Consider the following 12862-nt stretch of genomic DNA (forward strand, 5'->3'; position numbering starts at 1 on the left):
ACAGCTAGGCTGTGGGTCTGATTAGCAGGCCCACAGCCAGGGAAAGTCGTAAACCAGTGAAGCAAAAAGCAAAATTCTGGGGTGGCCATGGGATTGCAGACCCCACTCTCCTACAGGGCGGTATTAGTAACTGACCTGGGTGTCTCTGGTCCCGGTGTTACTTCCCCCTCCTGAGCACCGACTATCACGTATTCACGTTTCTTTAACCAGAGCACGGGTGGTCTGTATCCTCATTCCCCTATCCCTAAACGTAAGGTACATTACAGAACATTACACTAATACCGTACTCTCTTATTTCACTTATTTCGAGAGCCAAGACGGAGAAGAAAGAAGAGCTTCCCAGACGGACTCGAGAGAGAATTCATCGAGCTGTCTCCACAAGGTCCGACCCCCGAAGACTTGATCGGAGCCGTTCCCCACGCCGAACGTTAGAACGGAAGAAGTCATGTACTGATTTCCTGTATCAAACAATAAATAAGAAGTTAACAAAGACCCACTGGTTGCCTATTCCTACTGGCCCTGTCACACACACTAAAGTCGAAAAACCAGAGAATCACAGCAAAAAGTGAGGGTGACCATAGGAAGCAGACCCTACTCTCCTACAGTCGCCGGACAAGGTTCCTCCAAGTCGCACCGCACAGGGGACCGGAGCGGAGACCGGAGCCTGGCTGGAGCCGATCCGGCCACTGGGCGGTGCAGGAACTGCACCGACCCGACGTCCACCGAGGTAGCCATCCGCGTGGGGGAACGAGATGGCCCTGGGGAGTGACCCAAGGCCCTCCACAGCCCAGAATGAGACGTAGATCGCTTGGCAACCCATGAGGCGGTGCCAGGGACGATTCCATCGCCAACTAACCCTCCGTCAAGGCGGCCGCCTGCAGGAAGGACGAGAGGGGCGATAAGTTCTCACCCGGCCTCGACCTGGAGTGGGGCAAGGAGGGTTCACCGACCCCTGTGGCTCTGCACGGTCCAGCTACTGCCGGCGCAATAGCGGCGTCACCTTGGCCTTGGACAGGACCACCCTGTCAAGGGACCGAGAGGGGCTCGGAGATGAGACCCGAGCCCCGGTGACCTCCGGCGACACCACAGGGACTCCCGCAGGAGTTTGCGGCGAGGCAGAGACGCCGTGGCCTGAAGGAGGTGCCCCAGAGGAGCCGCACCCCAACAGCACCACACCCTCCAAGCCTGGATCGAATGAGTCGGCGCCGGGGCCGGAGGCGGCGGCGGCGGCGCAACGGAGTGCCCTGCACAAGGCGAGGGGTCTATCGATGTCCTAGGAGGAGAAGGGCGGGAGATGCCAGCGAGGCCTGAAAAGCCACAGCGTATGTCTCCATTTGGACTCTCGACGCCCCAACACCGGGAAAAGGTGGCTAGGACGACACGCGGAGCAGCATCACCCACGCGGAGTTCACGCCCCCGGAAGGCCGGAACCCAGCCCCCAGGGACAAACTGCGACAATTACCCACCGGGGAGTGACGCTCACGTGACATCGGAGAAGGGCGCGGACAGCGTTCAAAGAACCGGCCAGGTGTTAAACCGTCAAGGAAATGCCATGACGTTCCAGCCATGTCCAGAGGCGCAGAACCTCTTGACATAGGGTCCACGACCCCACCCCGCGTTGTTTGTTGCAATACCACATGGAGGTGGTGTTGTCCGTGAACACCTGCACGACCTTCCCCTGACAGAGGGGAGGAATGCCTTCAGTGCAAGAAGAATCGCCCGAAGCTCCAGAAGGTTGATATGGAGCTGGGACTCCGCCGGAGACCAGAGGCCTCTGATTTCCGCCTCTCCCATGTGGCCGCCCCAACCCTGGAGGGACGCATCTGTCACAACGGTGTGCTCCGGTTGGTGACGGGAGAGTGATCTGCCGCTGACCCAATGCTGATTCGTGAGCCACCACTGCAATTGTTGTGCAGCGCCCTCCGAGATCTGGATGTAATTGGGCAGGTTTCCTTGATGCTGCGCATATCTGGAACTTCAGGTCCCACTGCAGACCGCATATGCCACCCGGCATGGGTGGTCAGCAGGATGCAGGAGGCCATGAGTACCAGAAGCCTTAAGGTCTTCCTGACCGTAACCCAGGACAAGGGCCGAAAGATCGGAATCATAGCCCGAATGTTCTGGACTCGCTGTTCGGGAGGATAAACCTGAAACTGCGCCGTGTCCAGAACCGCTCCGATGAAGAGGAGCTTCTGAGAGGGAATCAGGTGCGATTTCAGCACGTTGATGGAAAATCCCTGCAAATGCATGAGATCGGCCGTAGTCTGGAGGTGGGAGACGACTGTCTGAGGCGAGCCCGCCTTGAACAACCAGTCGTAGAGATAGGGGAAGACTGAAACCCCTGATCTGCGCATATGAGCAGCGACCACTGCCATCACCTTCGTGAACACCCGAGGGGCGCTGGTAAGGCCAAAGGGGAGCACGGTGAACTGAAAATGCTCCTGACCCAGCGTGAATTGTAGGTAACACCGATGGGCCGGCAGGACGGGAATATGAAAATAAGCATCCTGCAGGTCCAATGCCACCATCCAGTCTTGTGGGTCGAGAGCAGACAAGACCTGAGCCAGAGTGAGCATCTTGAACTTCTCCTTTTGGAGGAAGCGATTGACATTCCGAAGGTCTAAGATGGGAAGTAGACCCTTGTCCTTCTTTGGAACTAAGAAGTAGTGGGAGTAACAACCAAGACCAACTTCTGGTGTCGGAACAAGCACGATGGCCCCCTTGGCCAAGAGGGCTGCAACTTACTGTTGGAGATGTTGGAGAAGTGCCAAATGATCCCCCGACATGCGGTGGAACTGTGGTGGCATGGCTGGGGGGGTAGACTCGAAGGGGAGGGGGTAGCCCCTTCGAAAAATCCCCAGAACCCACCTGTCTGATGTAATGGTGCGCCAGTAGGGGAGGTGATGACGAATCCTGCCTCCCACTGGCGCCTGGTGGGCCTGAAACATCAGACTAGGAAGGTGTGGAGGCACTGGCAGCTGGGGTGTTGGTGGACTGACCCGCACGCTTGCCCCATGACCCGCCTCTGCAAGCCCCACATCCGCGGCTGGGACTGTAGCTGCGCAGGTTTATTCTGAAAGGAACGTGTGTGCATGCCTCTTCCAGAGCTTCGAAAGGAACGAAAGTTGGAAGTGGAAGGAGTACGTGCAGCCAAAAGGCCTAAGGACTTGGCCGTGGCTCGGGAGACCTTAAAACGCTCCAATGTGGAATCCGCCTTCTTACCAAAGAGACGGGTGCCATCGAAGGGCATGTCCATCAAAGTATTCAGGACATCTGCAGAAAGGTCAGTCGTCCGCAACCAGGCATGATGACGTAACGCCACCGATGTGGAAATTGCCCTACCCAGCTAATCAGTGGTATGAAGACCACAACGTACAGTGAACATGGCAGCATCTCTCCCCTCCATAAGAGCTCGGGAGAGAACTGTCCGAGCCTCTTCTGGACACTGAGGTAGCACCTGCTCAACCACATCCCATACAGAAAGGGAATAGTGGCCCAAGAGACAGGTAGTGTTCACAGACCGCAGTCCAGAACTTGCGGAAGAATAAATCTTCTTGCCAAACTGCTCCAATTTCTTAGATTCCCTGTCTGGTGGAGCAGAAGGAAACGCACTTGGGGACACGGAGGCCTGTACCACCAAACTTTCAGGTGTGGGGTGCTGGGTGAGGAAGGCAGGGTCGTCCGGAGCAGGGCGATGACGGCGACCCACACCCTTATCCACAGGATGCCCTGTGTTGGGCCGGGACCAAGTGCCGAAAAGCACATCAGAAAGTGGCTCATTAAATAGCAACAGCGGTTCTGTAGAAGAAGAAGCAGGCCGAAGCACTTCAGTCAGTAGGTTGGTCCTGACAGCCACTGTAGGGAGCTCGAGGTCAAGCGCCTCAGCCGCCCTACGCAGCACTGTGGAAAAGGAAACACTCTCCTCCATAGTACCTGAAGGAGATGGTGAACCAGGCGCCGGAGTGCAATCCGGCCCACCGGCCTCCTCCTCCTCATTCCAGTCGGGGACGGACTCACACTGTGCTGCGAGAGGGTCTTCAAACCCTTACCAATCCTCCCCTTCCTGGATGAGGGGACGAGGACGTGGGTGAATAAAAGGGTTAAAGTCCCCCATTGGCGTTGGGATTGGCGTCGGAAGACATCCCTCTGGCATCGAGCCGACTTCTGAAAAGAAGACGACGCCGGTCTCGGCCGCCGGCGCCGCCAATGCCATTGGGAGCCGTACGGGGTCCACCGGAAAGAATGGGGAGCCAAAGGGGCCTCTTGGCGTCGACAACGTTGGAGCCGGCGACGTAGAGAAACACGGAACAGTGGGGCCCGCGGGCCCGAAGGCGATCCGACGGGGCCGCACGGGCTGAAGATACGTGCCATTGCAGACACAAGCTCTTGCAATTCGGATGGAGTCACTGATGGATCCGGGAAGGGTGGGTAAGCCAACGGTAACTGATCAGGCTCCGTCGGAGCCGCAGGGGCAGGGCCACCTGCCCCCTCAGCCACGTCCGGTGAGGGGATAACTAAGAGCGACGATGCTTCGTCGACTTTTTGTGCTTCGCCTTACCTGACTCCGAGTGCGAAGACTTCGACCTCCCACGAGACCGGGACCTGGAACGACGTGGAGCCAACTACCGGACCTCCAGCCACTTTCGGGACCGCTCCTGCAAAGTTTTCGGGGCCATGGCTCAGCAGTGAGAACACGATATGGCATCATGGTCATGCCCCAGGCAGAAGAGACACTCACGGTGTGGGTCCGTCAGCGACATTGTGCGCGGACAAGCCTCGCAAAGCTTGAAAACGGGCATCCCTATGCACCAGGAGTAAGATTTACTTGCAATTTAATCAAACAAACACTTTAGTCAAACAGTTGACGGGGTACGGGTCTCTCCGGATCTTCGCTTGCTGGTGCAAAAAAAGAAAGAACTGACATCAGCACGCGTGGGCGCATCTACGTAGCTCCAGTGACGTCATCTCGGCAAATACGACGCACGCGGAGCCGTACGACGATGCCCATCGACACGCAGGGGTACTGCTGACGAAAGCTTTCCGGATCCAGACTGATGCCTGAGGTTATTCTAAGGTAAGGAATCTATCAATAACGTGTCTCTTTCAGATCAGTTTCCCCACTTGTTCTCTCTGACTCCAAGTCAAACCACCTGGTGTACCCATGAAGTGGACACAGGTGACAGTCTGCCTGTAAAGAGTAAAATCTACAGACAGCCTGACCAGCATCAGGACTGAGGTCCAAAGGATACTGGAGTTGGGGGTCATGGAACCTTCCAATAGCCCTTAGGCTGGTCTTGTAGTCCTTGTGCTAAAACCTCACACCCAAAATGGTAAGGGAGATGATTTTTTGTGTAGACTATAGAACTCTCAAAGCAGTCCCTCGGACTGATTTCCCTCCAATTCCCAGGGCAGATGAGCTAATTGATAGTCTGACCTCATCCAAGTACATATGAGCAGATTGCTGGCTACTGGCAAATCAGACACTCTGAGGAGGCCAAGCCAAAAACAGCTAATTTAAACCCCTAGTGGGCCCTTTTAAATGTATTATGATGCCTTTTGGCTTGAAGAATGCACCTGCCACATTTCAGAGGTTGGTGAACAAAATTCTCACAGGTCTGGAAGCCAACAGTTCAGCATATCTAGACAATATGGCAACCTGTAGCTCCACCTGGGAGGATCGCCTGCTTCAACTCAGGAATGCTATGCAGGCCCTGCAAACGACAGGCCTCACCATCAAGGCCACAGAGGGCCAGATAGAGCAGAGCAAGGTTGTACACTTGAGTCACCTTTTAGGTGAAGGCCAGATTCAGCCACTGGAGGGAAAAATCCAGACCATAATAAGCTGGGTTGCTCCCACTACCCAGACTCAGGTCTGAGCTTTCTTGGGCCTGACTGGGTACTATAGGAGGTTTGTTAAGGGACCATAGGGACTCCCCTTAATGATCTCACCTCCAAAAGAATGCCTAAGAAAGTTCAGTGGACAGTAAGCGGTCAGAAGACTTTTGATGACCTTAAGCAGGCCATGTGCACTGCTCCCATTCTACAAAGTCCTGATTATTCCAAAACCTTCATTGTCCAAACAAGTGCTTCTGAGATAGGGGTAGGTGCAGTTATATCACAACTTAATGCCGATGGAGAGGACAAACCAGTAGCTTTTGTAAGCAGAAGGTTGACTCCAAGGGAGAATCGTTGGTCAGCAATTCAGAGGGAGGCCTTTGCTGTGGACTGGGCTTAAAGAAGTTGAGGCCATACCAGTTTGGTACTCACTTCATTGTTCAGACAGACCATACGCCCCTCTTATGTCTAAAACAAATGACATGTGAAAATCTCAAACTTTTGAGGTGGTCCATTTCCCTAGAAGGGGATGGACATTTCTGTGGAACATAGACCAGGGAGTAACCAAGCCAACGCAGATGGACTCTACAGATATTTCCACTTATATCAATTAGGCTAGTGGTATTAGACTAGGTACTGGCGCCACAAGGGAAAGTTCACCTGGGATTTATTGATAGGTCTTTTGTAATAGGTTACGGTGCTACAAGGAGAAGAGAACCACTTTCCTCTTCTAGTTCGGCAGAGCCTTCGAATAGATAGATACTCCTTAGCACTCATTTTCAGTTAAAGTTTCCACAGTGTACAAGTGATTCCACCATACATCATTCATTCATTCACAAAAAATTGCATTTCCTCTTGGTCAGGGTTGTGGTTGGTGTTGTTTTATTTCTGGAGACGTCACAGCCGACACGTGTTTCTTCGTTATGGGATTGTAACCCACGACTTTCTCTAGGCTATTCTCCGAGATGTTTTTCTTTGTTATCTGAGGTGATATTTCCAACCCTCAAAGGGGTTCTGTTCGGGGACTCAATACGTAGATTATACGTTCTTTTATTCTTGTAACCGGAGTTTCGGTTATTTGTTCAAAAAGCTTTCCGCTGGATACTTCGTGTTAGAAGTTCCGTCCCCGCTGCTGTTTCCATGTAGCAGTATTTCCACTTAGAAAATAAAGACTCAACTAGGCAAGGGTAGTCTCATCTCATTTGTTGGGGGGGGGGGAGAGTGTAGGAAAGTAGGATCTTTTTTCATGGTTTCCCCCACTTTTTGCCGGTGTCAGTATGTTTTTTTCGACCAGTATGACTCAGGTCCTGCTAATCAGGACACCAGTCAATATGCTTTCTCATGAAGTTTGACTTGGCAGGTACTTCTGTACCTCCACTATTGGATACTGGTGCACCCCTGTTAGTCCGCAGTATATGGTACTAAGGTACACAGGGCATAGTACACCAGGGGTCTCCCATGGGCTGCAGCATGCATCATGCCACCCAGGAGACACCACTCAAACTGTGACTACAAGTCTGCCATTGCAGTCTGTGTGCACTACACTTAAAACCTATAAGTTACCCCTAAAGCAGCCTTTCAACCCCGAAGGCAGGGTCCTGGGTTATAAGTGTGAGGGTGCCACTGCATGAGCAGGACACCCCCTACAAATTCCAGAGTTGATTCTCTAGGCTTTTGAAGTGCGGTCAGCTATTTTGATACATATAGTGGCCATGCGTCATGACGCGATGGCTAACTCTATAGCAGCTGTACCGAACCTGGGCAATTTTGGTATCAAACATGTTGGAATCATACCCCAACACCATTACTGTCTTCAATCCGTCAGAATAGGATAGTCGGGGTGAGTTGAAGGGCAGAGGGAATGTAGAGTTAAATTAAGTTAAATAGTACTTTTCATATTGCTTAGCATGTGAGCTGGAATGTCCAGACAGAATCTAGAGTGCTTTATTGAGTGTGTTCTCTGTAGCAGTCATTACTGTTTGGCAGCGCTGAGAGCTGGACAGCTGTGCTGAGGATACCAATTCAGAATAAACACTTCTGAATCACATCTCTGGATTTGTGTAATTTACTACATTTTATGGCGACGAGAATGGTATGGCGACGAGGATGTTTGCAAGGTTGATACCAATGATAAAGGGAAAGTCAAAGGTGCAAAGATGGAAAGTGATGAGAAACTTGAGAAACCGCACTGTATCATTAATCTAAACGATTTTCAGGTAAAAGTGTTAGTTGATTCTGGGAGTATGTACACTCTAATATCAAAAGATACATTATCCAGAGACCAATATGATGACTGGGCTGACCCTGATATAAAAGCAGTTGGGTATGGAGGTAGGAAAATAGACATACTAGCAATGAAATGGATGAATATCTCATTCATGGGACAAGTAGTTTATGGACGAATATAATTGACCAATTATGGCTCAAATCTCTTGGGTTGGCGCCACCAAAAAGATCTTGGTATAAAGTTAGATCCAAATGCAAAAAATCCTGTTATTATATCATTACCTGAAAGCCGTGATGTAAGTTCTGTGGAAACATTTGAGGAATGTATTGCAAAGAGATTTCGTGAAGTCCTTAGAGATAGATTGGGTTTGTTAAAGGGATTCTGCCATAAGATAATTCTAAAAAAAGGTGCTGTCTCGGTTGTGCGCAAGGTACGTAATGTGCCCCTTATGATGAGAGAACCTTTGCAAGGGGAATTGGACAAGGTGTTGAGTCAAGGAATAATCGAGCCAATTGAATCATTTGAATGGTTGGCTCCGATCGTCGTAGCTCCTAAGGAGGGGGGCAAAATTAGGCTATGCATTGACTTGAGGGATTTGAATCGGAATATTTGGATTGATAGATAACCACTCCCGAATATTTCAGAGATGTTGTCAGCTATGTCAGGAGGAAAGGTTTTCTCGGTTGTCGATATGACATCAGCATATCATCAAATTAATCTTCATAAAGATTCTAGGCATTTGACTTCCTTCGTCACCCCGCTAGGGGCATTTCGATATTTGAGAATGCCTTTTCGGGCTAGCATCTGCAGCCGCAGTTTTTCAAAGAGTAATGACGAAGATATGTGAAGGGTTAGAGAATGTCTGGTACTTCCAAGATGATATTATGATAGCAGGGAGGAATGAGATGCACCATGATGAGTTGTTAGAGAAGGTGATGAAGCGCTTGGAAGATTATGGGCAGACAGTCAAGCGTGAAAAGTGTCAATTTAGGAAGGGGAGTGTCACATATTTAGGACATACCATATCCAGGGAAGGTATACAACCCAAACAAAGCATTGTTCAAGGGATAAAAGAAGCACCACGCCCGGAAAGCAAAGATCAACTGAAGTCTTTCCTTGGGTTGGCCGAATACTGTTCAAAATTTGTAAGAAACTTTACTGAGATTGTGGAGTCTTTAAGGTTACAAATGAAGAAAGATGTGACATTTGCATGGGAAGGAGTGTGTGAAGATGCATTTGAAAAGGTTAAAGATTGTATCACGAGAGCTCCTTTGTTGGGACATTTTGAGATAACTGGGAGGACTTATTTGACCACAGATGCCAGTGGTGTTGGATTAGGAGCAGTACTAACCCAAATTGTTGAAGGAGATGAACTAATTATTGGATTTGCTTCCAGAAGGCTGCAGGGTGCTGATAAAAGTTATTCTGCAATAGAAAGAGGCCCTTGCATGCTGTTGGGGAATTAAGCATTTCAAATACTTTCTTTGGGGTTTACCATTTAAGGTGAGAACAGATCATAAACCTCGGATACATTTATTTAAAGGTAGAAGAGGATTAGAAGGTGGAGTTACTCCTAGGATATCTAGATGGATTTTGTCTGTTTGTGAAATGGAATATTTGAAAGGACTAAAAAATGTTGTAGCAGATTGCTTATCATGATTACCTACAAGGAATGATGTTGTGGAAGTGAATGATTCTGAAACTGAAGTACAAGAGGAAAGTGGGATCCATGAGCGTGTAGCATTGAAAAAAGAAGTGTGGGATGCTGCAATGGACAATGATTTAGTGTTAGAAAGAATAAAATAATACATCAGGAATGGTTGGGAAACCAGTGTAAGTTGTGTTGAGCACATAAAAGAATATTGGAATATCAGGGATGAGTTGAGTATATTGAATGACAAGGTAATGAGAAGGGATCGCATTGTCCCTCCTGTAAACCTTTGGAGTAAGATTATTGAACTGGCTCATGAAGGGCATCCTGGCAGGAGTATGACGAAGAGAAGAATTAGACAAACATATTGGTGGCCAAAGTTAGACAACATGGTTGAGGAAGTAATTAAGCATTGTTACGTATGTGCCAACAGTGACAAAGTAAAGACATTGAGAGAACCTCCACTTAAGTGTGTTGAGTTACCTGTTAGGCCATGGGAGAAGTTAACGATGGAATTCCTGGGCCCAATAAATAGACTAGGTAGTGCAAACAGGTTTATTTTTGTGCTTGCTGATTATCATACAAAGTGGTTCGTGTACAAGCCAACGAGTGTAATTAACACTAAGACTGTGGTGGGGTTTTTAGAGGAAGTTTTCATCGAAGAAGGTGTACCAAAAACCATTGTGTCGGATAATGGGGTACAATTTGTATCAAGAGAAATGAAAGAGTTTATGGAGAAATGGGGAGTTGTTCATGAGAAGGTTGCCTTATATAGACCACAAGCCAATGGAATGGTAAAGAGAATTAATCGTCTAATAATAGACAATATTCAATTGTCATTAGCCAATGGTCTATTTTGGAAGGAAGAGTTGAAGAAGTTGGTCTGGGCACACAGAACTACCCCTCATATTGTTACTGGTATTTCTCCCTTCGTCTCTCTTAAGGGTAGAGAACCAGGTAGGAAAGATAACCCCAGTTTGTTGGTTGTCAAAGATCGTTTATGGGTAGACCACCATGCTGTCAAAGCTAGTGTCACAGAGAAACAAAGACTTGCTGAAGAATATTACAATGTAAGAAAAGGGGTGAAAATGTCAAATATTGCGGTTGGTGATTGGGTTGTTACTAAAAAAAGTGGTGTAGTCATTAAAGGGAATAGTAAATTCTCTGTTCCCCTAAAGGTAGTTGAAGTAAAACGCAATGTGGTGGTGTTGGAAAATGGGACTGTATGGAGTATTGGAAATGTTTGTAAAGTACCAAATGTAACAAAGTAACCATGGTTATATGTTGTGTTTTACCATTAGATTCCTTATATTATATTCTTCAATATTTTTTCTTGTTTACTGTGTTTCATTGTATAATTTGTAATGTTTCATAAGGGAGAGGAGAAATGTAGAGTTAAATGAAGTTAAATAGTACTTTTCATATTGCTTAGCATGTGAGCTGGAATGTCCAGACAGAATCTAGAGTGCTTTATTGAGTGTGCTCTATGTGGCAGCGCTGAGAGCTGGACTGCTGTGCTGAGGATACCAATTCAGAATAAACATTTCCGAATCACATCTCTGGATTTGTGTAATTTACTACAGGGAGGCTTGGGGCCACGGGGTCTGCTGTGCTTATCAGTTGCACCGCATATGGGTGCTGAGTGCGCATGGCATGTGTGTCTTTCTGTACGGACTTGTCTGATATCTGTTGCACTGCACAGCGGTGCAGAGTGAGTGAGTGTGTGGGAGTGACAGTGGGGAACTGCCTTTGATTCAAAAACCCAGACAACGGTTTGCTTGATACGTTGCTTTCTTGCCAAAAAAGCATTCAATTTGACATTGGTTTTCCTAGCACTGCCATCCTGCTGCTAAGAAGTGGTATAATTATGTGTATGTACATATTTTTGTTATTGTTGTGACCAAGGGAGTACCCTCTAACTGAGTGGTACTAAATTATAAGAATTACTTGGGTTCTGTGTGCAACTCTGGAGACGGTGGGTGGTGGGTGGGGGGAGGGCAGGGTTTGGTTGACAATCTTATGTGACATGCTTGCTATGTTTCTATGGTTTGAAAAATGCAAATAAAAATATATATATATAAAAAAAAAAGAATAACTTGGGTTGGCCTGCGGAGAACAACGGTTGCGACGGGAACTGGAGGGGGTAGGGGGTGTTAGGATAGGATCTTTCCCAAGTGTGCATATTGCAGATGTCATTCGAACATGGTTGGGCCTAGTGCTGCTAGCAATAATTTTTAATGTAATTTATACCCAGAAATGCATGATGTTATTATGTGTGTTGATTATTATGTGTGTTGAATACAAACCTTATTTACCTACCTCACCTGTGAAGTAACTTGTGACGCTCAAGTATTTATCGTGAGTGCTGTGCCAATACTTACACATTGCCTCTATGGTAAGCCTAACTGATCAGTGCCAAGCCACCCAAGGGTGAGCACATATTATATAGTGTTTCTAATCACCCAGCCTGGACGGGAGTAGTAGGTTCTGCCTGCTGGGATAATGCCTCAGCCAACTAGAAAGTGCAAATTCCAACAGTCCCACTCAAAGAAAAGGATCCAAGGAAACCTAGTGGGAGATTTAGAGTTAGCAGAGTGAGAGCTCCGCCATAAACTGGAGAGGCCAACCTCTCATTGAGCTCACCATTACCCTCACTCCATTTAGAGTGGTGGGGGGGACCTCTGCGTTTCCTATAGAGGAGCCTTCACCGGATAACTCCATTGTAAAGCCCCTGAACTGGCCACCCGAAAGTCAAAGGGCGAGTGCAGTGGATGTAGACATAGCCTCTGGCTTTCCCTAGCTGGGCCCGCCATGGAAATCACAGTGTATTTGGGGAGGAAAAACAAACAATGGTAATTATGAACAGGGAGAAATGTACCTGCATGTCAGGACCACTTACTTTGTGTTTAACTCAAAATCTGGGTTTAGGAGTTTGTTTGAGAACAGTGAAAAGGAATGCAGAGGAAGACAAAAAATGGCACCTGCTTGACATTCAGGTATATAGGACTTCAGAGCAACTCATTTAATATATTGCCAAACGCATCTGACAGAAATTACCCAGATGCGAGAAACCATTGGACAGAACAAACTAAAATAAGACATGGCTTTGATTCCATAATTTAGAGGATTGTGATATGCAAGTAAGAAGA

The 12862-nt window shown here is 48.2% G+C and overlaps 1 protein-coding gene across 1 annotated transcript in view; it reads right to left on the reverse strand.

Moving 5' to 3' along the window:
* SKIC3 (SKI3 subunit of superkiller complex) overlaps nt 1-12862 on the reverse strand; it is a 1397627-nt gene that overhangs the window by 201465 nt on the left and 1183300 nt on the right. The window lies entirely within an intron of this gene.

This window comes from Lissotriton helveticus, chromosome 2_1, assembly GCF_964261635.1.
Source record: "Lissotriton helveticus chromosome 2_1, aLisHel1.1, whole genome shotgun sequence".
Taxonomy (NCBI): domain Eukaryota; kingdom Metazoa; phylum Chordata; class Amphibia; order Caudata; family Salamandridae; genus Lissotriton; species Lissotriton helveticus.